Genomic DNA, 27,074 nt, shown 5'->3' with positions numbered 1-27,074 from the left:
GGAATGCATTGCATGCTTTCTACTGGTGTCGAGGCAGTTCGGCATGATGAAGGAGTGCGGGATTTCTTTCTAACTGCTTTTTTGTGTTGGAGCAGCACTTCTCGTTGGAACATGAAATGCACAGTGCTTCTCCAAAGTAATTGCAGGGCTGGTTTTGAAATCACCTCTTGGAATGAAAGTGATCCCAGTTCCTTTCTTCCAAAGGAAGAGATCCTGTCAGAAAGGCTCAGCTTTGAGCGTCATGAATATTGTCCCTTAGTCCTTGCATTCCAGTCCAAAGCATAGCCACATAAAGAAAGCAGGTGTGTCTGTTTCCAGTGCAGTGGTTCCAGTCCAATGCATAGCCACATGAAGCAAGTAAGCAGGCATGTCTGTTTCTATAGTGTAGTGGTTATCACGTTCGCCTTACACGCGAAAGGTCCCTGGTTCGAGGCCAGGCAGAAACAGCAAGTTGCTGTGCTTTATCACATTATTTGCATTAACCACCTCACCTGACAGGTAAATTGAAATTAAAGAGGCTGGGTCTATCCCTCACCATCGTGGGGTACTACGCTCCAAGGGCATCGGTCTCAACTCACCAAGAGAAGACGATACACCTTACGGCAGTCAGTTGCTCCCTTTTTGACCTTTCCATTGAAGCCTGGGCCTACTGTGGTCAAGCCAGCCATGGAAGGAAGGTATGAGAGCGAAAATGGCTTTCCTACCTTCACCAAGAACATACACCTTGAGCAAAGAAAGGGCCAGACTTACAAGGCCCTATCGCCACCGGCACATCATCTTTAGTGACGCCCCGGTGGCACTATGTACTGTGCCGTATTTACAAGACGCCGTTCAACCACGGTTTGTGGCTTAACACCACCTTGTAAATACGGCCCCTTCACACGCAGCCCTTTCCCTGGAAGGGGCGTGCAATGGGCGTTGCTCTGGGTGGGCCACTGCAACACCATAGCATTTTGATGCTGCTCCAGTTTTACGAGTTTTTGTAAATCTGTGGCAGCGCCAAAAACCAAGCGCCATACAATGGGTGTCGTTATAGTGGAGAAACGAGCAGAAATGTTTTCATTTCTCCTCATTTTTGCTCTTTCTATGTGTGCTGCACGAACATATCGCCACTGAAGATTTCTGTTGTGCAGGAAGGTGTGCCTTCCTGAACAAAAACAATTTCCCCCTCCACGCAGCCATCCTTGTACCATGGCGCAAGGATGGCTGCGTTGGTGCTCGGCAGCTAATTTAGAGCTGGCGCAGAGGGAAGCACAGGGGTGCGCTGTATTCTACTAAATACGGCGCTTCCCTGCATTTTGAAAATGACTGAGTGCGAGGCTGCCAAATTTGGCAGAGCGTCTCACTCAGTCATCCTCTTGTAATTATGGGCCAAAAGGTCTAAAGGATAGAGGCGTTTTATGTCATGTTCGATGACGACCATGGAAATGACTCTAGTCATATTGCAGAAGAGAGAACCATGTGCATTTTCTTGCCTTGCGATGTATTCGCCCACTCTCTGCCCTCAACCCTAGGAGCAGGGTCTGAGCAGTGGTGCTTCTGTGCCCTCGCTCGTTGGTGTCCGGGTCCAAATCCCCAACACACCCTTTTTAGCAGAAAACACACAAATTTTACTCAAAATACACAAAGCTTGAAGATTCCTCATTCCACTCAAAGCATTGTTGTGCAAAATATTTTTAGCCTCAGGAGAAAAAAAGGATCACCATGCCTTGGCTTCCTTCCTGCTTGCTTTCAGTGTGCTCTGTGTGATGTTTTCACAGGCTCTGGTTTCAGGCATTTAGGCATCAGATATTTGTCTCTACCCGCAGCTGTGACTTTTCAGTACATCTGAGTGTACGCTTGCTGGCTGACAACGCTGCAATTTTCACACTTACTCCTCGCTTTGCGAGCAACTGCTGATCAAGTATAGAGGCAATCGGGCAAACATATGAGGGGAATTTTGCTCCTTCAGTCAAGCCCTCATGCTTGTTTCTGTAGTGTAGTGGTTATCACGTTCGCCTAACACGCGAAAGGTCCCCGGTTCGAGACCGGGCAGAAACAATGGGCAGTGTCTGCTTTTGTGTTTGCTCCCTAAAAGCTTAGTCTCACTCAGGGATGGCCTTTAAAAACTTGTGACCTGTGTAAAACCTGTATTACTATTGCAGGCCGGTAAAAAGTTATCTGCATCTTTGCGTAGTCGTGCATGTGCCTGGTTTCTTATTCTGTTTTTTACTTTTTTTTTTCTTGGCCATGTTATATTGTGGGGCCTTTAAACCTGTCACCTTGATAGGAACATTGCAAGCGGCAGCATCGACAAGTGCAGACTGAGGAGTCAGACCTAAACACAGACTCAGCTGTCAGGATGGCCGAGTGGTCTAAGGCGGCAGCCTCAAGAGAGCTTGATCTTCAGTTAAGCTAAGCATCCTGGTTTGCTCATGTAGTTGTGGGTTCAAATCGCACTTCTGATAGGTCTATTTTCTGCCCTTAAATCTTCCTCTGCTTGCACAGCCAGCTCCCCACAACACTATCTTTGCAAGCTGCTGTAGCATATGAAAAGAAATCCACCAACCCTCCGGCTGGGCCCTCAATCAGCATTCCATGTATTTCTGGAAGGGGCATCTCAGTCACGCCTTCTGTTAGAGCTGCACCTTATCACTGTAACTACCATGCTGGTTTCTACTTAAGCAGTTGATTCCATCGTTTGAAGTGAGGCTCTCCTGCCACTTTTGGGCAGAGAAGGCACTGCCCCTGCAACAACAACAGGCAGACAAGCTCAACCTGGGTTTCCTGGTTAGGTGGGCGGAGCAGAATGGCAATGGTCCCTCCTTGTGACTTGAAATTAACATGAAGAAGACAGAGAGGCAGCTGGGAGTAGGCAGTACCCATGCACCCCTGAACACTGTCTTGCGATTTTCACCCAATTCTGAAATGAGTCGGGAGGAAAGGAGGTGATTTTCCTATCGAAGGCCATTCTGGGAATTCAGCCACCCCGCGTCTCCCAGGTGAGTGTTTCAGGCCTGTGAGGCACTCATATAAATCTCGCCTGATCGAGCCTGATCGAGCAATTGTGCTTGAATACAAGAGGCATGCTCCTCTGGCTCAGGCGCAAGAGATGGCAGGCCCTTCAGTGCTTCTGGTCTGGAAGTCTACGGTGCAAGGGCCCAGGTCCTGCGGAGGCGTACAACTACCAGAAAGGGTCTGCTTTTCTCATCAGCGCCACAGTTCAGCTTGCTAGCATACGGCTTCTTGACTACCTCTTGCCTTGCTAGAGGCAAAAAAAAAACCCTTGGCACAAAACATCAATTGCTATGGCACGCTTAGAAGGAGAGTCTCCAAGTGGCCCTGCTTTTTCACAAAGACACTTCAGAAGATGTTTGAAAGGCTTTTGCAGCAGCAGGCTCGTTGGTCTAGGGGTATGATTCTCGCTTTGGGTGTGAGAGGTCCCGGGTTCAAATCCCAGACGAGCCCGTGCCTTCATAGGTTCGATCTGTTTTTAAACAGGAGTATTTCTGCTTTCCACTCTTGTAAGATGCCATGGTGGAATGCATTGCATGCTTTCTACTGGTGTCGAGGCAGTTCGGCATGATGAAGGAGTGCGGGATTTCTTTCTAACTGCTTTTTTGTGTTGGAGCAGCACTTCTCGTTGGAACATGAAATGCACAGTGCTTCTCCAAAGTAATTGCAGGGCTGGTTTTGAAATCACCTCTTGGAATGAAAGTGATCCCAGTTCCTTTCTTCCAAAGGAAGAGATCCTGTCAGAAAGGCTCAGCTTTGAGAGTCATGAATATTGTCCCTTAGTCCTTGCATTCCAGTCCAAAGCATAGCCACATAAAGAAAGCAGGTGTGTCTGTTTCCAGTGCAGTGGTTCCAGTCCAATGCATAGCCACATGAAGCAAGTAAGCTGGCATGTCTGTTTCTATAGTGTAGTGGTTATCACGTTCGCCTTACACGCGAAAGGTCCCTGGTTCGAGGCCAGGCAGAAACAGCAAGTTGCTGTGTTTTATCACATTATTTGCATTTACCACCTCACCTGACAGGTAAATTGAAATTAAAGAGGCTGTGTCTATCCCTCACCATCGTGAGGTACTACGCTCCAAGGGCATCGGTCTCAACTCACCAAGAGAAGACGATACACCTTACGGCAGTCAGTTGCTCCCTTTTTGACCTTTCCATTGAAGCCTGGGCCTACTGTGGTCAAGCCAGCCAAGGAAGGAAGGTATGAGAGCGAAAATGGCTTTCCTACCTTCACCAAGAACATACACCTTGAGCAAAGAAAGGGCCAGACTTACAAGGCCCTATCGCCACCGGCACATCATCTTTAGTGACGCCCCGGTGGCACTATGTACTGTGCCGTATTTACAAGACGCCGTTCAACCACATTTTGTGGCTTAACACCACCTTGTAAATACGGCCCCTTCACACGCAGCCCTTTCCCTGGAAGGGGCGTGCAATGGGCGTTGCTCTGGGTGGGCCACTGCAACACCATAGCATTTTGATGCTGCTCCAGTTTTACGAGTTTTTGTAAATCTGTGGCAGCGCCAAAAACCAAGCGCCATACAATGGGTGTCGTTATAGTGGAGAAACGAGCAGAAATGTTTTCATTTCTCCTCATTTTTGCTCTTTCTATGTGTGCTGCACGAACATATCGCCACTGAAGATTTCTGTTGTGCAGGAAGGTGTGCCTTCCTGAACAAAAACAATTTCCCCCTCCACGCAGCCATCCTTGTACCATGGCGCAAGGATGGCTGCGTTGGTGCTCGGCAGCTAATTTAGAGCTGGCGCAGAGGGAAGCACAGGGGTGCGCTGTATTCTACTAAATACGGCGCTTCCCTGCATTTTGAAAATGACTGAGTGCGAGGCTGCCAAATTTGGCAGAGCGTCTCACTCAGTCATCCTCTTGTAATTATGGGCCAAAAGGTCTAAAGGATAGAGGCGTTTTATGTCATGTTCGATGACGACCATGGAAATGACTCTAGTCATATTGCAGAAGAGAGAACTATGTGCATTTTCTTGCCTTGCGATGTATTCGCCCACTCTCTGCCCTCAACCCTAGGAGCAGGGTCTGAGCAGTGGTGCTTCTGTGCCCTCGCTCGTTGGTGTCCGGGTCCAAATCCCCAACACACCCTTTTTAGCAGAAAACACACAAATTTTACTCAAAATACACAAAGCTTGAAGATTCCTCATTCCACTCAAAGCATTGTTGTGCAAAATATTTTTAGCCTCAGGAGAAAAAAAGGATCACCATGCCTTGGCTTCCTTCCTGCTTGCTTTCAGTGTGCTCTGTGTGATGCTTTCACAGGCTCTGGTTTCAGGCATTTAGGCATCAGATATTTGTCTCTACCCGCAGCTGTGACTTTTCAGTACATCTGAGTGTACGCTTGCTGGCTGACAACGCTGCAATTTTCACACTTACTCCTCGCTTTGCGAGCAACTGCTGATCAAGTATAGAGGCAATCGGGCAAACATATGAGGGGAATTTTGCTCCTTCAGTCAAGCCCTCATGCTTGTTTCTGTAGTGTAGTGGTTATCATGTTCGCCTAGCACGTGAAAGGTCCCCGGTTCGAGACCGGGCAGAAACAATGGGCAGTGTCTGCTTTTGTGTTTGCTCCCTAAAAGCTTAGTCTCACTCAGGGATGGCCTTTAAAAACTTGTGACCTGTGTAAAACTTGTATTACTATTGTAGGCCGGTAAAAAGTTATCTGCATCTTTGCGTAGTCGTGCATGTGCCTGGTTTCTTATTCTGTTTTTTACATTTTTTTTTCTTGGCCATGTTATATTGTGGGGCCTTTAAACCTGTCACCTTGATAGGAACATTGCAAGCGGCAGCATCGACAAGTGCAGACTGAGGAGTCAGACCTAAACACAGACTCAGCTGTCAGGATGGCCGAGTGGTCTAAGGCGGCAGCCTCAAGAGAGCTTGATCTTCAGTTAAGCTAAGCATCCTGGTTTGCTCATGTAGTTGTGGGTTCATATCGCACTTCTGATAGGTCTATTTTCTGCCCTTAAATCTTCCTCTGCTTGCACAGCCAGCTCCCCACAACACTATCTTTGCAAGCTGCTGTAGCATATGAAAAGAAATCCACCAACCCTCCGGCTGGGCCCTCAATCAGCATTCCATGTATTTCTGGAAGGGGCATCTCAGTCACGCCTTCTGTTAGAGCTGCACCTTATCACTGTAACTACCATGCTGGTTTCTACTTAAGCAGTTGATTCCATCGTTTGAAGTGAGGCTCTCCTGCCACTTTTGGGCAGAGAAGGCACTGCCCCTGCAACAACAACAGGCAGACAAGCTCAACCTGGGTTTCCTGGTTAGGTGGGCGGAGCAGAATGGCAATGGTCCCTCCTTGTGACTTGAAATTAACATGAAGAAGACAGAGAGGCAGCTGGGAGTAGGCAGTACCCATGCACCCCTGAACACTGTCTTGCGATTTTCACCCAATTCTGAAATGAGTCGGGAGGAAAGGAGGTGATTTTCCTATCGAAGGCCATTCTGGGAATTCAGCCACCCCGCGTCTCCCAGGTGAGTGTTTCAGGCCTGTGAGGCACTCATATAAATCTCGCCTGATCGAGCACTGAGCGAGCAAGTGTGCTTGAATACAAGAGGCATGCTCCTCTGGCTCAGGCGCAAGAGATGGCAGGCCCTTCAGTGCTTCTGGTCTGGAAGTCTACGGTGCAAGGGCCCAGGTCCTGCGGAGGCGTACAACTACCAGAAAGGGTCTGCTTTTCTCATCAGCGCCACAGTTCAGCTTGCTAGCATAGGGCTTCTTGACTACCTCTTGCCTTGCTAGAGGCAAAAAAAAAACCCTTGGCACAAAACATCAATTGCTATGGCACGCTTAGAAGGAGAGTCTCCAAGTGGCCCTGCTTTTTCACAAAGACACTTCAGAAGATGTTTGAAAGGCTTTTGCAGCAGCAGGCTCGTTGGTCTAGGGGTATGATTCTCGCTTTGGGTGTGAGAGGTCCCGGGTTCAAATCCCGGACGAGCCCGTGCCTTCATAGGTTCGATCTGTTTTTAAACAGGAGTATTTCTGCTTTCCACTCTTGTAAGATGCCATGGTGGAATGCATTGCATGCTTTCTACTGGTGTCGAGGCAGTTCGGCATGATGAAGGAGTGCGGGATTTCTTTCTAACTGCTTTTTTGTGTTGGAGCAGCACTTCTCGTTGGAACATGAAATGCACAGTGCTTCTCCAAAGTAATTGCAGGGCTGGTTTTGAAATCACCTCTTGGAATGAAAGTGATCCCAGTTCCTTTCTTCCAAAGGAAGAGATCCTGTCAGAAAGGCTCAGCTTTGAGCGTCATGAATATTGTCCCTTAGTCCTTGCATTCCAGTCCAAAGCATAGCCACATAAAGAAAGCAGGTGTGTCTGTTTCCAGTGCAGTGGTTCCAGTCCAATGCATAGCCACATGAAGCAAGTAAGCAGGCATGTCTGTTTCTATAGTGTAGTGGTTATCACGTTCGCCTTACACGCGAAAGGTCCCTGGTTCGAGGCCAGGCAGAAACAGCAAGTTGCTGTGCTTTATCACATTATTTGCATTTACCACCTCACCTGACAGGTAAATTGAAATTAAAGAGGCTGTGTCTATCCCTCACCATGGTGAGGTACTACGCTCCAAGGGCATCGGTCTCAACTCACCAAGAGAAGACGATACACCTTACGGCAGTCAGTTGCTCCCTTTTTGACCTTTCCATTGAAGCCTGGGCCTACTGTGGTCAAGCCAGCCAAGGAAGGAAGGTATGAGAGCGAAAATGGCTTTCCTATCTTCACCAAGAACATACACCTTGAGCAAAGAAAGGGCCAGACTTACAAGGCCCTATCGCCACCGGCACATCATCTTTAGTGACGCCCCGGTGGCACTATGTACTGTGCCGTATTTACAAGACGCCGTTCAACCACGTTTTGTGGCTTAACACCACCTTGTAAATACGGCCCCTTCACACGCAGCCCTTTCCCTGGAAGGGGCGTGCAATGGGCGTTGCTCTGGGTGGGCCACTGCAACACCATAGCATTTTGATGCTGCTCCAGTTTTACGAGTTTTTGTAAATCTGTGGCAGCGCCAAAAACCAAGCGCCATACAATGGGTGTCGTTATAGTGGAGAAACGAGCAGAAATGTTTTCATTTCTCCTCATTTTTGCTCTTTCTATGTGTGCTGCACGAACATATCGCCACTGAAGATTTCTGTTGTGCAGGAAGGTGTGCCTTCCTGAACAAAAACAATTTCCCCCTCCACGCAGCCATCCTTGTACCATGGCGCAAGGATGGCTGCGTTGGTGCTCGGCAGCTAATTTAGAGCTGGCGCAGAGGGAAGCACAGGGGTGCGCTGTATTCTACTAAATACGGCGCTTCCCTGCATTTTGAAAATGACTGAGTGCGAGGCTGCCAAATTTGGCAGAGCGTCTCACTCAGTCATCCTCTTGTAATTATGGGCCAAAAGGTCTAAAGGATAGAGGCGTTTTATGTCATGTTCGATGACGACCATGGAAATGACTCTAATCATATTGCAGAAGAGAGAACCATGTGCATTTTCTTGCCTTGCGATGTATTCGCCCACTCTCTGCCCTCAACCCTAGGAGCAGGGTCTGAGCAGTGGTGCTTCTGTGCCCTCGCTCGTTGGTGTCCGGGTCCAAATCCCCAACGCACCCTTTTTAGCAGAAAACACACAAATTTTACTCAAAATACACAAAGCTTGAAGATTCCTCATTCCACTCAAAGCATTGTTGTGCAAAATATTTTTAGCCTCAGGAGAAAAAAAGGATCACCATGCCTTGGCTTCCTTCCTGCTTGCTTTCAGTGTGCTCTGTGTGATGCTTTCACAGGCTCTGGTTTCAGGCATTTAGGCATCAGATATTTGTCTCTACCCGCAGCTGTGACTTTTCAGTACATCTGAGTGTACGCTTGCTGGCTGACAACGCTGCAATTTTCACACTTACTCCTCGCTTTGCGAGCAACTGCTGATCAAGTATAGAGGCAATCGGGCAAACATATGAGGGGAATTTTGCTCCTTCAGTCAAGCCCTCATGCTTGTTTCTGTAGTGTAGTGGTTATCACGTTCGCCTAACACGCGAAAGGTCCCCGGTTCGAGACCGGGCAGAAACAATGGGCAGTGTCTGCTTTTGTGTTTGCTCCCTAAAAGCTTAGTCTCACTCAGGGATGGCCTTTAAAAACTTGTGACCTGTGTAAAACTTGTATTACTATTGCAGGCCGGTAAAAAGTTATCTGCATCTTTGCGTAGTCGTGCATGTGCCTGGTTTCTTATTCTGTTTTTTACTTTTTTTTTTCTTGGCCATGTTATATTGTGGGGCCTTTAAACCTGTCACCTTGATAGGAACATTGCAAGCGGCAGCATCGACAAGTGCAGACTGAGGAGTCAGACCTAAACACAGACTCAGCTGTCAGGATGGCCGAGTGGTCTAAGGCGGCAGCCTCAAGAGAGCTTGATCTTCAGTTAAGCTAAGCATCCTGGTTTGCTCATGTAGTTGTGGGTTCAAATCGCACTTCTGATAGGTTTATTTTCTGCCCTTAAATCTTCCTCTGCTTGCACAGCCAGCTCCCCACAACACTATCTTTGCAAGCTGCTGTAGCATATGAAAAGAAATCCACCAACCCTCCGGCTGGGCCCTCAATCAGCATTCCATGTATTTCTGGAAGGGGCATCTCAGTCACGCCTTCTGTTAGAGCTGCACCTTATCACTGTAACTACCATGCTGGTTTCTACTTAAGCAGTTGATTCCATCGTTTGAAGTGAGGCTCTCCTGCCACTTTTGGGCAGAGAAGGCACTGCCCCTGCAACAACAACAGGCAGACAAGCTCAACCTGGGTTTCCTGGTTAGGTGGGCGGAGCAGAATGGCAATGGTCCCTCCTTGTGACTTGAAATTAACATGAAGAAGACAGAGAGGCAGCTGGGAGTAGGCAGTACCCATGCACCCCTGAACACTGTCTTGCGATTTTCACCCAATTCTGAAATGAGTCGGGAGGAAAGGAGGTGATTTTCCTATCGAAGGCCATTCTGGGAATTCAGCCACCCCGCGTCTCCCAGGTGAGTGTTTCAGGCCTGTGAGGCACTCATATAAATCTCGCCTGATCGAGCACTGAGCGAGCAAGTGTGCTTGAATACAAGAGGCATGCTCCTCTGGCTCAGGCGCAAGAGATGGCAGGCCCTTCAGTGCTTCTGGTCTGGAAGTCTACGGTGCAAGGGCCCAGGTCCTGCGGAGGCGTACAACTATCAGAAAGGGTCTGCTTTTCTCATCAGCGCCACAGTTCAGCTTGCTAGTATAGGGCTTCTTGACTACCTCTTGCCTTGCTAGAGGCAAAAAAAAAACCCTTGGCACAAAACATCAATTGCTATGGCACGCTTAGAAGGTGAGTCTCCAAGTGGCCCTGCTTTTTCACAAAGACACTTCAGAAGATGTTTGAATGGCTTTTGCAGCAGCAGGCTCGTTGGTCTAGGGGTATGATTCTCGCTTTGGGTGTGAGAGGTCCCGGGTTCAAATCCCGGACGAGCCCGTGCCTTCATAGGTTCGATCTGTTTTTAAACAGGAGTATTTCTGCTTTCCACTCTTGTAAGATGCCATGGTGGAATGCATTGCATGCTTTCTACTGGTGTCGAGGCAGTTCGGCATGATGAAGGAGTGCGGGATTTCTTTCTAACTGCTTTTTTGTGTTGGAGCAGCACTTCTCGTTGGAACATGAAATGCACAGTGCTTCTCCAAAGTAATTGCAGGGCTAGTTTTGAAATCACCTCTTGGAATGAAAGTGATCCCAGTTCCTTTCTTCCAAAGGAAGAGATCCTGTCAGAAAGGCTCAGCTTTGAGCGTCATGAATATTGTCCCTTAGTCCTTGCATTCCAGTCCAAAGCATAGCCACATAAAGAAAGCAGGTGTGTCTGTTTCCAGTGCAGTGGTTCCAGTCCAATGCATAGCCACATGAAGCAAATAAGCAGGCATGTCTGTTTCTGTAGTGTAGTGGTTATCACGTTCGCCTTACACGCGAAAGGTCCCTGGTTCGAGGCCAGGCAGAAACAGCAAGTTGCTGTGCTTTATCACATTATTTGCATTTACCACCTCACCTGACAGGTAAATTGAAATTAAAGAGGCTGTGTCTATCCCTCACCATGGTGAGGTACTACGCTCCAAGGGCATCGGTCTCAACTCACCAAGAGAAGACGATACACCTTACGGCAGTCAGTTGCTCCCTTTTTGACCTTTCCATTGAAGCCTGGGCCTACTGTGGTCAAGCCAGCCAAGGAAGGAAGGTATGAGAGCGAAAATGGCTTTCCTACCTTCACCAAGAACATACACCTTGAGCAAAGAAAGGGCCAGACTTACAAGGCCCTATCGCCACCGGCACATCATCTTTAGTGACGCCCCGGTGGCACTATGTACTGTGCCGTATTTACAAGACGCCGTTCAACCACGTTTTGTGGCTTAACACCACCTTGTAAATACGGCCCCTTCACACGCAGCCCTTTCCCTGGAAGGGGCGTGCAATGGGCGTTGCTCTGGGTGGGCCACTGCAACACCATAGCATTTTGATGCTGCTCCAGTTTTACGAGTTTTTGTAAATCTGTGGCAGCGCCAAAATCCAATCGCCATACAATGAGTGTCGTTATAGTGGAGAAACGAGCAGAAATGTTTTCATTTCTCCTCATTTTTGCTCTTTCTATGTGTGCTGCACGAACATATCGCCACTGAAGATTTCTGTTGTGCAGGAAGGTGTGCCTTCCTGAACAAAAACAATTTCCCCCTCCACGCAGCCATCCTTGTACCATGGCGCAAGGATGGCTGCGTTGGTGCTCGGCAGCTAATTTAGAGCTGGCGCAGAGGGAAGCACAGGGGTGCGCTGTATTCTACTAAATACGGCGCTTCCCTGCATTTTGAAAATGACTGAGTGCGAGGCTGCCAAATTTGGCAGAGCGTCTCACTCAGTCATCCTCTTGTAATTATGGGCCAAAAGGTCTAAAGGATAGAGACGTTTTATGTCATGTTCGATGACGACCATGGAAATGACTCTAGTCATATTGCAGAAGAGAGAACCATGTGCATTTTCTTGCCTTGCGATGTATTCGCCCACTCTCTGCCCTCAACCCTAGGAGCAGGGTCTGAGCAGTGGTGCTTCTGTGCCCTCGCTCGTTGGTGTCCGGGTCCAAATCCCCAACACACCCTTTTTAGCAGAAAACACACAAATTTTACTCAAAATACACAAAGCTTGAAGATTCCTCATTCCACTCAAAGCATTGTTGTGCAAAATATTTTTAGCCTCAGGAGAAAAAAAGGATCACCATGCCTTGGCTTCCTTCCTGCTTGCTTTCAGTGTGCTCTGTGTGATGCTTTCACAGGCTCTGGTTTCAGGCATTTAGGCATCAGATATTTGTCTCTACCCGCAGCTGTGACTTTTCAGTACATCTGAGTGTACGCTTGCTGGCTGACAACGCTGCAATTTTCACACTTACTCCTCGCTTTGCGAGCAACTGCTGATCAAGTATAGAGGCAATCGGGCAAACATATGAGGGGAATTTTGCTCCTTCAGTCAAGCCCTCATGCTTGTTTCTGTAGTGTAGTGGTTATCACGTTCGCCTAACACGCGAAAGGTCCCCGGTTCGAGACCGGGCAGAAACAATGGGCAGTGTCTGCTTTTGTGTTTGCTCCCTAAAAGCTTAGTCTCACTCAGGGATGGCCTTTAAAAACTTGTGACCTGTGTAAAACTTGTATTACTATTGCAGGCCGGTAAAAAGTTATCTGCATCTTTGCGTAGTCGTGCATGTGCCTGGTTTCTTATTCTGTTTTTTTCTTTTTTTTTTCTTGGCCATGTTATATTGTGGGGCCTTTAAACCTGTCACCTTGATAGGAACATTGCAAGCGGCAGCATCGACAAGTGCAGACTGAGGAGTCAGACCTAAACACAGACTCAGCTGTCAGGATGGCCGAGTGGTCTAAGGCGGCAGCCTCAAGAGAGCTTGATCTTCAGTTAAGCTAAGCATCCTGGTTTGCTCATGTAGTTGTGGGTTCAAATCGCACTTCTGATAGGTCTATTTTCTGCCCTTAAATCTTCCTCTGCTTGCACAGCCAGCTCCCCACAACACTATCTTTGCAAGCTGCTGTAGCATATGAAAAGAAATCCACCAACCCTCCGGCTGGGCCCTCAATCAGCATTCCATGTATTTCTGGAAGGGGCATCTCAGTCACGCCTTCTGTTAGAGCTGCACCTTATCACTGTAACTACCATGCTGGTTTCTACTTAAGCAGTTGATTCCATCGTTTGAAGTGAGGCTCTCCTGCCACTTTTGGGCAGAGAAGGCACTGCCCCTGCAACAACAACAGGCAGACAAGCTCAACCTGGGTTTCCTGGTTAGGTGGGCGGAGCAGAATGGCAATGGTCCCTCTTTGTGACTTGAAATTAACATGAAGAAGACAGAGAGGCAGCTGGGAGTAGGCAGTACCCATGCACCCCTGAACACTGTCTTGCGATTTTCACCCAATTCTGAAATGAGTCGGGAGGAAAGGAGGTGATTTTCCTATCGAAGGCCATTCTGGGAATTCAGCCTCCCCGCGTCTCCCAGGTGAGTGTTTCAGGCCTGTGAGGCACTCATATAAATCTCGCCTGATCGAGCACTGAGCGAGCAAGTGTGCTTGAATACAAGAGGCATGCTCCTCTGGCTCAGGCGCAAGAGATGGCAGGCCCTTCAGTGCTTCTGGTCTGGAAGTCTACGGTGCAAGGGTCTGCTTTTCTCATCAGCGCCACAGTTCAGCTTGCTAGCATAGGGCTTCTTGACTACCTATTGCCTTGCTAGAGGCAAAAAAAAAACCCTTGGCACAAAACATCAATTGCTATGGCACGCTTAGAAGGAGAGTCTCTAAGTGGCCATGCTTTTTCACAAAGACACTTCAGAAGATGTTTGAAAGGCTTTTGCAGCAGCATGCTCGTTGGTCTAGGGGTATGATTCTTGCTTTGGGTGTGAGAGGTCCCGGGTTCAAATCCCGGACGAGCCCGTGCCTTCATAGGTTCGATCTGTTTTTAAACAGGAGTATTTCTGCTTTCCACTCTTGTAAGATGCCATGGTGGAATGCATTGCATGCTTTCTACTGGTGTCGAGGCAGTTCGGCATGATGAAGGAGTGCGGGATTTCTTTCTAACTGCTTTTTTGTGTTGGAGCAGCACTTCTCGTTGGAACATGAAATGCACAGTGCTTCTCCAAAGTAATTGCAGGGCTGGTTTTGAAATCACCTCTTGGAATGAAAGTGATCCCAGTTCCTTTCTTCCAAAGGAAGAGATCCTGTCAGAAAGGCTCAGCTTTGAGCGTCATGAATATTGTCCCTTAGTCCTTGCATTCCAGTCCAAAGCATAGCCACATAAAGAAAGCAGGTGTGTCTGTTTCCAGTGCAGTGGTTCCAGTCCAATGCATAGCCACATGAAGCAAATAAGCAGGCATGTCTGTTTCTGTAGTGTAGTGGTTATCACGTTTGCCTTACACGCGAAAGGTCCCTGGTTTGAGGCCAGGCAGAAACAGCAAGTTGCTGTGCTTTATCACATTATTTGCATTTACCACCTCACCTGACAGGTAAATTGAAATTAAAGAGGCTGTGTCTATCCCTCACCATCGTGAGGTACTACGCTCCAAGGGCATCGGTCTCAACTCACCAAGAGAAGACGATACACCTTACGGCAGTCAGTTGCTCCCTTTTTGACCTTTCCATTGAAGCCTGGGCCTACTGTGGTCAAGCCAGCCAAGGAAGGAAGGTATGAGAGCGAAAATGGCTTTCCTACCTTCACCAAGAACATACACCTTGAGCAAAGAAAGGGCCAGACTTACAAGGCCCTATCGCCACCGGCACATCATCTTTAGTGACGCCCCGGTGGCACTATGTACTGTGCCGTATTTACAAGACGCCGTTCAACCACGTTTTGTGGCTTAACACCACCTTGTAAATACGGCCCCTTCACACGCAGCCCTTTCCCTGGAAGGGGCGTGCAATGGGCGTTGCTCTGGGTGGGCCACTGCAACACCATAGCATTTTGATGCTGCTCCAGTTTTACGAGTTTTTGTAAATCTGTGGCAGCGCCAAAATCCAAGCGCCATACAATGAGTGTCGTTATAGTGGAGAAACGAGCAGAAATGTTTTCATTTCTCCTGATTTTTGCTCTTTCTATGTGTGCTGCACGAACATATCGCCACTGAAGATTTCTGTTGTGCAGGAAGGTGTGCCTTCCTGAACAAAAACAATTTCCCCCTCCACGCAGCCATCCTTGTACCATGGCGCAAGGATGGCTGCGTTGGTGCTCGGCAGCTAATTTAGAGCTGGCGCAGAGGGAAGCACAGGGGTGCGCTGTATTCTACTAAATACGGCGCTTCCCTGCATTTTGAAAATGACTGAGTGCGAGGCTGCCAAATTTGGCAGAGCGTCTCACTCAGTCATCCTCTTGTAATTATGGGCCAAAAGGTCTAAAGGATAGAGGCGTTTTATGTCATGTTCGATGACGACCATGGAAATGACTCTAGTCATATTGCAGAAGAGAGAACCATGTGCATTTTCTTGCCTTGCGATGTATTCGCCCACTCTCTGCCCTCAACCCTAGGAGCAGGGTCTGAGCAGTGGTGCTTCTGTGCCCTCGCTCGTTGGTGTCCGGGTCCAAATCCCCAACACACCCTTTTTAGCAGAAAACACACAAATTTTACTCAAAATACACAAAGCTTGAAGATTCCTCATTCCACTCAAAGCATTGTTGTGCAAAATATTTTTAGCCTCAGGAGAAAAAAAGGATCACCATGCCTTGGCTTCCTTCCTGCTTGCTTTCAGTGTGCTCTGTGTGATGCTTTCACAGGCTCTGGTTTCAGGCATTTAGGCATCAGATATTTGTCTCTACCCGCAGCTGTGACTTTTCAGTACATCTGAGTGTACGCTTGCTGGCTGACAACGCTGCAATTTTCACACTTACTCCTCGCTTTGCGAGCAACTGCTGATCAAGTATAGAGGCAATCGGGCAAACATATGAGGGGAATTTTGCTCCTTCAGTCAAGCCCTCATGCTTGTTTCTGTAGTGTAGTGGTTATCACGTTCGCCTAACACGCGAAAGGTCCCCGGTTCGAGACCAGGCAGAAACAATGGGCAGTGTCTGCTTTTGTGTTTGCTCCCTAAAAGCTTAGTCTCACTCAGGGATGGCCTTTAAAAACTTGTGACCTGTGTAAAACTTGTATTACTATTGCAGGCCGGTAAAAAGTTATCTGCATCTTTGCGTAGTCGTGCATGTGCCTGGTTTCTTATTCTGTTTTTTACTTTTTTTTTTCTTGGCCATGTTATATTGTGGGGCCTTTAAACCTGTCACCTTGATAGGAACATTGCAAGCGGCAGCATCGACAAGTGCAGACTGAGGAGTCAGACCTAAACACAGACTCAGCTGTCAGGATGGCCGAGTGGTCTAAGGCGGCAGCCTCAAGAGAGCTTGATCTTCAGTTAAGCTAAGCATCCTGGTTTGCTCATGTAGTTGTGGGTTCAAATCGCACTTCTGATAGGTCTATTTTCTGCCCTTAAATCTTCCTCTGCTTGCACAGCCAGCTCCCCACAACACTATCTTTGCAAGCTGCTGTAGCATATGAAAAGAAATCCACCAACCCTCCGGCTGGGCCCTCAATCAGCATTCCATGTATTTCTGGAAGGGGCATCTCAGTCACGCCTTCTGTTAGAGCTGCACCTTATCACTGTAACTACCATGCTGGTTTCTACTTAAGCAGTTGATTCCATCGTTTGAAGTGAGGCTCTCCTGCCACTTTTGGGCAGAGAAGGCACTGCCCCTGCAACAACAACAGGCAGACAAGCTCAACCTGGGTTTCCTGGTTAGGTGGGCGGAGCAGAATGGCAATGGTCCCTCCTTGTGACTTGAAATTAACATGAAGAAGACAGAGAGGCAGCTGGGAGTAGGCAGTACCCATGCACCCCTGAACACTGTCTTGCGATTTTCACTCAATTCTGAAATGAGTCGGGAGGAAAGGAGGTGATTTTCCTATCGAAGGCCATTCTGGGAATTCAGCCACCCCGCGTCTCCCAGGTGAGTGTTTCAGGCCTGTGAGGCACTCATATAAATCTCGCCTGATCGAGCACTGAGCGAGCAAGTGTGCTTGAATACAAGAGGCATGCTCCTCTGGTTCAGGCGCAAGAGATGGCAGGCCCTTCAGTGCTTCTGGTCTGGAAGTCTACGGTGCAAGGGCCCAGGTCCTGCGGAGGCGTACAACTACCAGAAAGGGTCTGCTTTTCTCATCAGCGCCACAGTTCAGCTTGCTAGCATAGGGCTTCTTGACTACCTCTTGCCTTGCTAGAGGCAAAAAAAAAACCCTTGGCACAAAACATCAATTGCTATGGCACGCTTAGAAGGAGAGTCTCCAAGTGGCCCTGCTTTTTCACAAAGACACTTCAGAAGATGTTTGAAAGGCTTTTGCAGCAGCAGGACTGTTGGTCTAGGGGTATGATTCTCGCTTTGGGTGTGAGAGGTCCCGGGTTCAAATCCCGGACGAGCCCGTGCCTTCATAGGTTCGATCTGTTTTTAAACAGGAGTATTTCTGCTTTCCACTCTTGTAAGATGCCATGGTGGAATGCATTGCATGCTTTCTACTGGTGTCGAGGCAGTTCGGCATGATGAAGGAGTGCGGGATTTCTTTCTAACTGCTTTTTTGTGTTGGAGCAGCACTTCTCGTTGGAACATGAAATGCACAGTGCTTCTCCAAAGTAATTGCAGGGCTGGTTTTGAAATCACCTCTTGGAATGAAAGTGATCCCAGTTCCTTTCTTCCAAAGGAAGAGATCCTGTCAGAAAGGCTCAGCTTTGAGCGTCATGAATATTGTCCCTTAGTCCTTGCATTCCAGTCCAAAGCATAGCCACATAAAGAAAGCAGGTGTGTCTGTTTCCAGTGCAGTGGTTCCAGTCCAATGCATAGCCACATGAAGCAAGTAAGCAGGCATGTCTGTTTCTATAGTGTAGTGGTTATCACGTTCGCCTTACACGCGAAAGGTCCCTGGTTCGAGGCCAGGCAGAAACAGCAAGTTGCTGTGCTTTATCACATTATTTGCATTTACCACCTCACCTGACAGGTAAATTGAAATTAAAGAGGCTGTGTCTATCCCTCACCATGGTGAGGTACTACGCTCCAAGGGCATCGGTCTCAACTCACCAAGAGAAGACGATACACCTTACGGCAGTCAGTTGCTCCCTTTTTGACCTTTCCATTGAAGCCTGGGCCTACTGTGGTCAAGCCAGCCAAGGAAGGAAGGTATGAGAGCGAAAATGGCTTTCCTACCTTCACCAAGAACATACACCTTGAGCAAAGAAAGGGCCAGACTTACAAGGCCCTATCGCCACCGGCACATCATCTTTAGTGACGCCCCGGTGGCACTATGTACTGTGCCGTATTTACAAGACGCCGTTCAACCACGTTTTGTGGCTTAACACCACCTTGTAAATACGGCCCCTTCACACGCAGCCCTTTCCCTGGAAGGGGCGTGCAATGGGCGTTGCTCTGGGTGGGCCACTGCAACACCATAGCATTTTGATGCTGCTCCAGTTTTACGAGTTTTTGTAAATCTGTGGCAGCGCCAAAAACCAAGCGCCATACAATGGGTGTCGTTATAGTGGAGAAACGAGCAGAAATGTTTTCATTTCTCCTCATTTTTGCTCTTTCTATGTGTGCTGCACGAACATATCGCCACTGAAGATTTCTGTTGTGCAGGAAGGTGTGCCTTCCTGAACAAAAACAATTTCCCCCTCCACGCAGCCATCCTTGTACCATGGCGCAAGGATGGCTGCGTTGGTGCTCGGCAGCTAATTTAGAGCTGGCGCAGAGGGAAGCACAGGGGTGCGCTGTATTCTACTAAATACGGCGCTTCCCTGCATTTTGAAAATGACTGAGTGCGAGGCTGCCAAATTTGGCAGAGCGTCTCACTCAGTCATCCTCTTGTAATTATGGGCCAAAAGGTCTAAAGGATAGAGGCGTTTTATGTCATGTTCGATGACGACCATGGAAATGACTCTAGTCATATTGCAGAAGAGAGAACCATGTGCATTTTCTTGCCTTGCGATGTATTCGCCCACTCTCTGCCCTCAACCCTAGGAGCAGGGTCTGAGCAGTGGTGCTTCTGTGCCCTCGCTCGTTGGTGTCCGGGTCCAAATCCCCAACACACCCTTTTTAGCAGAAAACACACAAATTTTACTCAAAATACACAAAGCTTGAAGATTCCTCATTCCACTCAAAGCATTGTTGTGCAAAATATTTTTAGCCTCAGGAGAAAAAAAGGATCACCATGCCTTGGCTTCCTTCCTGCTTGCTTTCAGTGTGCTCTGTGTGATGTTTTCACAGGCTCTGGTTTCAGGCATTTAGGCATCAGATATTTGTCTCTACCCGCAGCTGTGACTTTTCAGTACATCTGAGTGTACGCTTGCTGGCTGACAACGCTGCAATTTTCACACTTACTCCTCGCTTTGCGAGCAACTGCTGATCAAGTATAGAGGCAATCGGGCAAACATATGAGGGGAATTTTGCTCCTTCAGTCAAGCCCTCATGCTTGTTTCTGTAGTGTAGTGGTTATCACGTTCGCCTAACACGCGAAAAGTCCCCGGTTCGAGACCGGGCAGAAACAATGGGCAGTGTCTGCTTTTGTGTTTGCTCCCTAAAAGCTTAGTCTCACTCAGGGATGGCCTTTAAAAACTTGTGACCTGTGTAAAACTTGTATTACTATTGCAGGCCGGTAAAAAGTTATCTGCATCTTTGCGTAGTCGTGCATGTGCCTGGTTTCTTATTCTGTTTTTTACTTTTTTTTTTCTTGGCCATGTTATATTGTGGGGCCTTTAAACCTGTCACCTTGATAGGAACATTGCAAGCGGCAGCATCGACAAGTGCAGACTGAGGAGTCAGACCTAAACACAGACTCAGCTGTCAGGATGGCCGAGTGGTCTAAGGCGGCAGCCTCAAGAGAGCTTGATCTTCAGTTAAGCTAAGCATCCTGGTTTGCTCATGTAGTTGTGGGTTCAAATCGCACTTCTGATAGGTCTATTTTCTGCCCTTAAATCTTCCTCTGCTTGCACAGCCAGCTCCCCACAACACTATCTTTGCAAGCTGCTGTAGCATATGAAAAGAAATCCACCAACCCTCCGGCTGGGCCCTCAATCAGCATTCCATGTATTTCTGGAAGGGGCATCTCAGTCACGCCTTCTGTTAGAGCTGCACCTTATCACTGTAACTACCATGCTGGTTTCTACTTAAGCAGTTGATTCCATCGTTTGAAGTGAGGCTCTCCTGCCACTTTTGGGCAGAGAAGGCACTGCCCCTGCAACAACAACAGGCAGACAAGCTCAACCTGGGTTTCCTGGTTAGGTGGGCGGAGCAGAATGGCAATGGTCCCTCCTTGTGACTTGAAATTAACATGAAGAAGACAGAGAGGCAGCTGGGAGTAGGCAGTACCCATGCACCCCTGAACACTGTCTTGCGATTTTCACCCAATTCTGAAATGAGTCGGGAGGAAAGGAGGTGATTTTCCTATCGAAGGCCATTCTGGGAATTCAGCCACCCCGCGTCTCCCAGGTGAGTGTTTCAGGCCTGTGAGGCACTCATATAAATCTCGCCTGATCGAGCCTGATCGAGCAATTGTGCTTGAATACAAGAGGCATGCTCCTCTGGCTCAGGCGCAAGAGATGGCAGGCCCTTCAGTGCTTCTGGTCTGGAAGTCTACGGTGCAAGGGCCCAGGTCCTGCGGAGGCGTACAACTACCAGAAAGGGTCTGCTTTTCTCATCAGCGCCACAGTTCAGCTTGCTAGCATACGGCTTCTTGACTACCTCTTGCCTTGCTAGAGGCAAAAAAAAAACCCTTGGCACAAAACATCAATTGCTATGGCACGCTTAGAAGGAGAGTCTCCAAGTGGCCCTGCTTTTTCACAAAGACACTTCAGAAGATGTTTGAAAGGCTTTTGCAGCAGCAGGCTAGTTGGTCTAGGGGTATGATTCTCGCTTTGGGTGTGAGAGGTCCCGGGTTCAAATCCCGGACGAGCCCGTGCCTTCATAGGTTCGTTCTGTTTTTAAACAGGAGTATTTCTGCTTTCCACTCTTGTAAGATGCCATGGTGGAATGCATTGCATGCTTTCTACTGGTGTCGAGGCAGTTCGGCATGATGAAGGAGTGCGGGATTTCTTTCTAACTGCTTTTTTGTGTTGGAGCAGCACTTCTCGTTGGAACATGAAATGCACAGTGCTTCTCCAAAGTAATTGCAGGGCTGGTTTTGAAATCACCTCTTGGAATGAAAGTGATCCCAGTTCCTTTCTTCCAAAGGAAGAGATCCTGTCAGAAAGGCTCAGCTTTGAGCGTCATGAATATTGTCCCTTAGTCCTTGCATTCCAGTCCAAAGCATAGCCACATAAAGAAAGCAGGTGTGTCTGTTTCCAGTGCAGTGGTTCCAGTCCAATGCATAGCCACATGAAGCAAGTAAGCTGGCATGTCTGTTTCTATAGTGTAGTGGTTATCACGTTCGCCTTACACGCGAAAGGTCCCTGGTTCGAGGCCAGGCAGAAACAGCAAGTTGCTGTGTTTTATCACATTATTTGCATTTACCACCTCACCTGACAGGTAAATTGAAATTAAAGAGGCTGTGTCTATCCCTCACCATCGTGAGGTACTACGCTCCAAGGGCATCGGTCTCAACTCACCAAGAGAAGACGATACACCTTACGGCAGTCAGTTGCTCCCTTTTTGACCTTTCCATTGAAGCCTGGGCCTACTGTGGTCAAGCCAGCCAAGGAAGGAAGGTATGAGAGCGAAAATGGCTTTCCTACCTTCACCAAGAACATACACCTTGAGCAAAGAAAGGGCCAGACTTACAAGGCCCTATCGCCACCGGCACATCATCTTTAGTGACGCCCCGGTGGCACTATGTACTGTGCCGTATTTACAAGACGCCGTTCAACCACATTTTGTGGCTTAACACCACCTTGTAAATACGGCCCCTTCACACGCAGCCCTTTCCCTGGAAGGGGCGTACAATGGGCGTTGCTCTGGGTGGGCCACTGCAACACCATAGCATTTTGATGCTGCTCCAGTTTTACGAGTTTTTGTAAATCTGTGGCAGCGCCAAAAACCAAGCGCCATACAATGGGTGTCGTTATAGTGGAGAAACGAGCAGAAATTTTTTCATTTCTCCTCATTTTTGCTCTTTCTATGTGTGCTGCACGAACATATCGCCACTGAAGATTTCTGTTGTGCAGGAAGGTGTGCCTTCCTGAACAAAAACAATTTCCCCCTCCACGCAGCCATCCTTGTACCATGGCGCAAGGATGGCTGCGTTGGTGCTCGGCAGCTAATTTAGAGCTGGCGCAGAGGGAAGCACAGGGGTGCGCTGTATTCTACTAAATACGGCGCTTCCCTGCATTTTGAAAATGACTGAGTGCGAGGCTGCCAAATTTGGCAGAGCGTCTCACTCAGTCATCCTCTTGTAATTATGGGCCAAAAGGTCTAAAGGATAGAGGCGTTTTATGTCATGTTCGATGACGACCATGGAAATGACTCTAGTCATATTGCAGAAGAGAGAACCATGTGCATTTTCTTGCCTTGCGATGTATTCGCCCACTCTCTGCCCTCAACCCTAGGAGCAGGGTCTGAGCAGTGGTGCTTCTGTGCCCTCGCTCGTTGGTGTCCGGGTCCAAATCCCCAACACACCCTTTTTAGCAGAAAACACACAAATTTTACTCAAAATACACAAAGCTTGAAGATTCCTCATTCCACTCAAAGCATTGTTGTGCAAAATATTTTTAGCCTCAGGAGAAAAAAAGGATCACCATGCCTTGGCTTCCTTCCTGCTTGCTTTCAGTGTGCTCTGTGTGATGCTTTCACAGGCTCTGGTTTCAGGCATTTAGGCATCAGATATTTGTCTCTACCCGCTGCTGTGACTTTTCAGTACATCTGAGTGTACGCTTGCTGGCTGACAACGCTGCAATTTTCACACTTACTCCTCGCTTTGCGAGCAACTGCTGATCAAGTATAGAGGCAATCGGGCAAACATATGAGGGGAATTTTGCTCCTTCAGTCAAGCCCTCATGCTTGTTTCTGTAGTGTAGTGGTTATCACGTTCGCCTAACACGCGAAAGGTCCCCGGTTCGAGACCGGGCAGAAACAATGGGCAGTGTCTGCTTTTGTGTTTGCTCCCTAAAAGCTTAGTCTCACTCAGGGATGGCCTTTAAAAACTTGTGACCTGTGTAAAACTTGTATTACTATTGCAGGCCGGTAAAAAGTTATCTGCATCTTTGCGTAGTCGTGCATGTGCCTGGTTTCTTATTCTGTTTTTTACTTTTTTTTTTCTTGGCCATGTTATATTGTGGGGCCTTTAAACCTGTCACCTTGATAGGAACATTGCAAGCGGCAGCATCGACAAGTGCAGACTGAGGAGTCAGACCTAAACACAGACTCAGCTGTCAGGATGGCCGAGTGGTCTAAGGCGGCAGCCTCAAGAGAGCTTGATCTTCAGTTAAGCTAAGCATCCTGGTTTGCTCATGTAGTTGTGGGTTCAAATCGCACTTCTGATAGGTCTATTTTCTGCCCTTAAATCTTCCTCTGCTTGCACAGCCAGCTCCCCACAACACTATCTTTGCAAGCTGCTGTAGCATATGAAAAGAAATCCACCAACCCTCCGGCTGGGCCCTCAATCAGCATTCCATGTATTTCTGGAAGGGGCATCTCAGTCACGCCTTCTGTTAGAGCTGCACCTTATCACTGTAACTACCATGCTGGTTTCTACTTAAGCAGTTGATTCCATCGTTTGAAGTGAGGCTCTCCTGCCACTTTTGGGCAGAGAAGGCACTGCCCCTGCAACAACAACAGGCAGACAAGCTCAACCTGGGTTTCCTGGTTAGGTGGGCGGAGCAGAATGGCAATGGTCCCTCCTTGTGACTTGAAATTAACATGAAGAAGACAGAGAGGCAGCTGGGAGTAGGCAGTACCCATGCACCCCTGAACACTGTCTTGCGATTTTCACTCAATTCTGAAATGAGTCGGGAGGAAAGGAGGTGATTTTCCTATCGAAGGCCATTCTGGGAATTCAGCCACCCCGCGTCTCCCAGGTGAGTGTTTCAGGCCTGTGAGGCACTCATATAAATCTCGCCTGATCGAGCACTGAGCGAGCAAGTGTGCTTGAATACAAGAGGCATGCTCCTCTGGTTCAGGCGCAAGAGATGGCAGGCCCTTCAGTGCTTCTGGTCTGGAAGTCTACGGTGCAAGGGCCCAGGTCCTGCGGAGGCGTACAACTACCAGAAAGGGTCTGCTTTTCTCATCAGCGCCACAGTTCAGCTTGCTAGCATAGGGCTTCTTGACTACCTCTTGCCTTGCTAGAGGCAAAAAAAAAACCCTTGGCACAAAACATCAATTGCTATGGCACGCTTAGAAGGAGAGTCTCCAAGTGGCCCTGCTTTTTCACAAAGACACTTCAGAAGATGTTTGAAAGGCTTTTGCAGCAGCAGGACTGTTGGTCTAGGGGTATGATTCTCGCTTTGGGTGTGAGAGGTCCCGGGTTCAAATCCCGGACGAGCCCGTGCCTTCATAGGTTCGATCTGTTTTTAAACAGGAGTATTTCTGCTTTCCACTCTTGTAAGATGCCATGGTGGAATGCATTGCATGCTTTCTACTGGTGTCGAGGCAGTTCGGCATGATGAAGGAGTGCGGGATTTCTTTCTAACTGCTTTTTTGTGTTGGAGCAGCACTTCTCGTTGGAACATGAAATGCACAGTGCTTCTCCAAAGTAATTGCAGGGCTGGTTTTGAAATCACCTCTTGGAATGAAAGTGATCCCAGTTCCTTTCTTCCAAAGGAAGAGATCCTGTCAGAAAGGCTCAGCTTTGAGCGTCATGAATATTGTCCCTTAGTCCTTGCATTCCAGTCCAAAGCATAGCCACATAAAGAAAGCAGGTGTGTCTGTTTCCAGTGCAGTGGTTCCAGTCCAATGCATAGCCACATGAAGCAAGTAAGCAGGCATGTCTGTTTCTATAGTGTAGTGGTTATCACGTTCGCCTTACACGCGAAAGGTCCCTGGTTCGAGGCCAGGCAGAAACAGCAAGTTGCTGTGCTTTATCACATTATTTGCATTAACCACCTCACCTGACAGGTAAATTGAAATTAAAGAGGCTGGGTCTATCCCTCACCATCGTGGGGTACTACGCTCCAAGGGCATCGGTCTCAACTCACCAAGAGAAGACGATACACCTTACGGCAGTCAGTTGCTCCCTTTTTGACCTTTCCATTGAAGCCTGGGCCTACTGTGGTCAAGCCAGCCAAGGAAGGAAGGTATGAGAGCGAAAATGGCTTTCCTACCTTCACCAAGAACATACACCTTGAGCAAAGAAAGGGCCAGACTTACAAGGCCCTATCGCCACCGGCACATCATCTTTAGTGACGCCCCGGTGGCACTATGTACTGTGCCGTATTTACAAGACGCCGTTCAACCACGGTTTGTGGCTTAACACCACCTTGGAAATACGGCCCCTTCACACGCAGCCCTTTCCCTGGAAGGGGCGTGCAATGGGCGTTGCTCTGGGTGGGCCACTGCAACACCATAGCATTTTGATGCTGCTCCAGTTTTACGAGTTTTTGTAAATCTGTGGCAGCGCCAAAAACCAAGCGCCATACAATGGGTGTCGTTATAGTGGAGAAACGAGCAGAAATGTTTTCATTTCTCCTCATTTTTGCTCTTTCTATGTGTGCTGCACGAACATATCGCCACTGAAGATTTCTGTTGTGCAGGAAGGTGTGCCTTCCTGAACAAAAACAATTTCCCCCTCCACGCAGCCATCCTTGTACCATGGCGCAAGGATGGCTGCGTTGGTGCTCGGCAGCTAATTTAGAGCTGGCGCAGAGGGAAGCACAGGGGTGCGCTGTATTCTACTAAATACGGCGCTTCCCTGCATTTTGAAAATGACTGAGTGCGAGGCTGCCAAATTTGGCAGAGCGTCTCACTCAGTCATCCTCTTGTAATTATGGGCCAAAAGGTCTAAAGGATAGAGGCGTTTTATGTCATGTTCGATGACGACCATGGAAATGACTCTAGTCATATTGCAGAAGAGAGAACCATGTGCATTTTCTTGCCTTGCGATGTATTCGCCCACTCTCTGCCCTCAACCCTAGGAGCAGGGTCTGAGCAGTGGTGCTTCTGTGCCCTCGCTCGTTGGTGTCCGGGTCCAAATCCCCAACACACCCTTTTTAGCAGAAAACACACAAATTTTACTCAAAATACACAAAGCTTGAAGATTCCTCATTCCACTCAAAGCATTGTTGTGCAAAATATTTTTAGCCTCAGGAGAAAAAAAGGATCACCATGCCTTGGCTTCCTTCCTGCTTGCTTTCAGTGTGCTCTGTGTGATGTTTTCACAGGCTCTGGTTTCAGGCATTTAGGCATCAGATATTTGTCTCTACCCGCAGCTGTGACTTTTCAGTACATCTGAGTGTACGCTTGCTGGCTGACAACGCTGCAATTTTCACACTTACTCCTCGCTTTGCGAGCAACTGCTGATCAAGTATAGAGGCAATCGGGCAAACATATGAGGGGAATTTTGCTCCTTCAGTCAAGCCCTCATGCTTGTTTCTGTAGTGTAGTGGTTATCACGTTCGCCTAACACGCGAAAAGTCCCCGGTTCGAGACCGGGCAGAAACAATGGGCAGTGTCTGCTTTTGTGTTTGCTCCCTAAAAGCTTAGTCTCACTCAGGGATGGCCTTTAAAAACTTGTGACCTGTGTAAAACTTGTATTACTATTGCAGGCCGGTAAAAAGTTATCTGCATCTTTGCGTAGTCGTGCATGTGCCTGGTTTCTTATTCTGTTTTTTACTTTTTTTTTTCTTGGCCATGTTATATTGTGGGGCCTTTAAACCTGTCACCTTGATAGGAACATTGCAAGCGGCAGCATCGACAAGTGCAGACTGAGGAGTCAGACCTAAACACAGACTCAGCTGTCAGGATGGCCGAGTGGTCTAAGGCGGCAGCCTCAAGAGAGCTTGATCTTCAGTTAAGCTAAGCATCCTGGTTTGCTCATGTAGTTGTGGGTTCAAATCGCACTTCTGATAGGTCTATTTTCTGCCCTTAAATCTTCCTCTGCT

The 27,074-nt window shown here is 48.2% G+C and overlaps 16 non-coding genes across 16 annotated transcripts; all 16 read left to right on the top strand.

Annotated features, from left to right (window-relative positions):
* The first annotated feature begins 373 nt into the window (after window positions 1-373).
* TRNAV-UAC (transfer RNA valine (anticodon UAC)) lies at window positions 374-446 on the top strand. Its single transcript has one exon. It is a non-coding gene; the product is annotated as a tRNA-Val (tRNA).
* Window positions 447-1,967: 1,521 nt separating this feature from the next.
* TRNAV-AAC (transfer RNA valine (anticodon AAC)) lies at window positions 1,968-2,040 on the top strand. The gene has a single exon. It is a non-coding gene; the product is annotated as a tRNA-Val (tRNA).
* Window positions 2,041-3,891: 1,851 nt separating this feature from the next.
* Window positions 3,892-3,964, top strand: TRNAV-UAC (transfer RNA valine (anticodon UAC)). The gene has a single exon. It is a non-coding gene; the product is annotated as a tRNA-Val (tRNA).
* Window positions 3,965-6,894: 2,930 nt separating this feature from the next.
* TRNAP-UGG (transfer RNA proline (anticodon UGG)) lies at window positions 6,895-6,966 on the top strand. Its single transcript has one exon. It is a non-coding gene; the product is annotated as a tRNA-Pro (tRNA).
* A 444-nt stretch (window positions 6,967-7,410) lies between these two features.
* TRNAV-UAC (transfer RNA valine (anticodon UAC)) lies at window positions 7,411-7,483 on the top strand. The gene has a single exon. It is a non-coding gene; the product is annotated as a tRNA-Val (tRNA).
* Window positions 7,484-9,004: 1,521 nt separating this feature from the next.
* Window positions 9,005-9,077, top strand: TRNAV-AAC (transfer RNA valine (anticodon AAC)). Its single transcript has one exon. It is a non-coding gene; the product is annotated as a tRNA-Val (tRNA).
* A 1,336-nt stretch (window positions 9,078-10,413) lies between these two features.
* TRNAP-UGG (transfer RNA proline (anticodon UGG)) lies at window positions 10,414-10,485 on the top strand. The gene has a single exon. It is a non-coding gene; the product is annotated as a tRNA-Pro (tRNA).
* Window positions 10,486-10,929: 444 nt separating this feature from the next.
* On the top strand, window positions 10,930-11,002 carry TRNAV-UAC (transfer RNA valine (anticodon UAC)). Its single transcript has one exon. It is a non-coding gene; the product is annotated as a tRNA-Val (tRNA).
* Window positions 11,003-12,523: 1,521 nt separating this feature from the next.
* Window positions 12,524-12,596, top strand: TRNAV-AAC (transfer RNA valine (anticodon AAC)). Its single transcript has one exon. It is a non-coding gene; the product is annotated as a tRNA-Val (tRNA).
* Window positions 12,597-16,005: 3,409 nt separating this feature from the next.
* TRNAV-AAC (transfer RNA valine (anticodon AAC)) lies at window positions 16,006-16,078 on the top strand. Its single transcript has one exon. It is a non-coding gene; the product is annotated as a tRNA-Val (tRNA).
* Window positions 16,079-17,930: 1,852 nt separating this feature from the next.
* TRNAV-UAC (transfer RNA valine (anticodon UAC)) lies at window positions 17,931-18,003 on the top strand. Its single transcript has one exon. It is a non-coding gene; the product is annotated as a tRNA-Val (tRNA).
* A 1,521-nt stretch (window positions 18,004-19,524) lies between these two features.
* TRNAV-AAC (transfer RNA valine (anticodon AAC)) lies at window positions 19,525-19,597 on the top strand. The gene has a single exon. It is a non-coding gene; the product is annotated as a tRNA-Val (tRNA).
* Window positions 19,598-21,448: 1,851 nt separating this feature from the next.
* On the top strand, window positions 21,449-21,521 carry TRNAV-UAC (transfer RNA valine (anticodon UAC)). The gene has a single exon. It is a non-coding gene; the product is annotated as a tRNA-Val (tRNA).
* Window positions 21,522-23,042: 1,521 nt separating this feature from the next.
* On the top strand, window positions 23,043-23,115 carry TRNAV-AAC (transfer RNA valine (anticodon AAC)). The gene has a single exon. It is a non-coding gene; the product is annotated as a tRNA-Val (tRNA).
* Window positions 23,116-24,967: 1,852 nt separating this feature from the next.
* Window positions 24,968-25,040, top strand: TRNAV-UAC (transfer RNA valine (anticodon UAC)). Its single transcript has one exon. It is a non-coding gene; the product is annotated as a tRNA-Val (tRNA).
* A 1,521-nt stretch (window positions 25,041-26,561) lies between these two features.
* On the top strand, window positions 26,562-26,634 carry TRNAV-AAC (transfer RNA valine (anticodon AAC)). Its single transcript has one exon. It is a non-coding gene; the product is annotated as a tRNA-Val (tRNA).
* Window positions 26,635-27,074: the final 440 nt, after the last annotated feature.

The sequence above is a fragment of the Pleurodeles waltl genome, chromosome 10 (assembly GCF_031143425.1).
Source record: "Pleurodeles waltl isolate 20211129_DDA chromosome 10, aPleWal1.hap1.20221129, whole genome shotgun sequence".
Lineage (NCBI taxonomy): Eukaryota > Metazoa > Chordata > Amphibia > Caudata > Salamandridae > Pleurodeles > Pleurodeles waltl.
The sequence above is the reverse complement of the archived record's forward strand: the minus strand, read 5'-3'. Positions and strand labels throughout refer to the sequence as shown.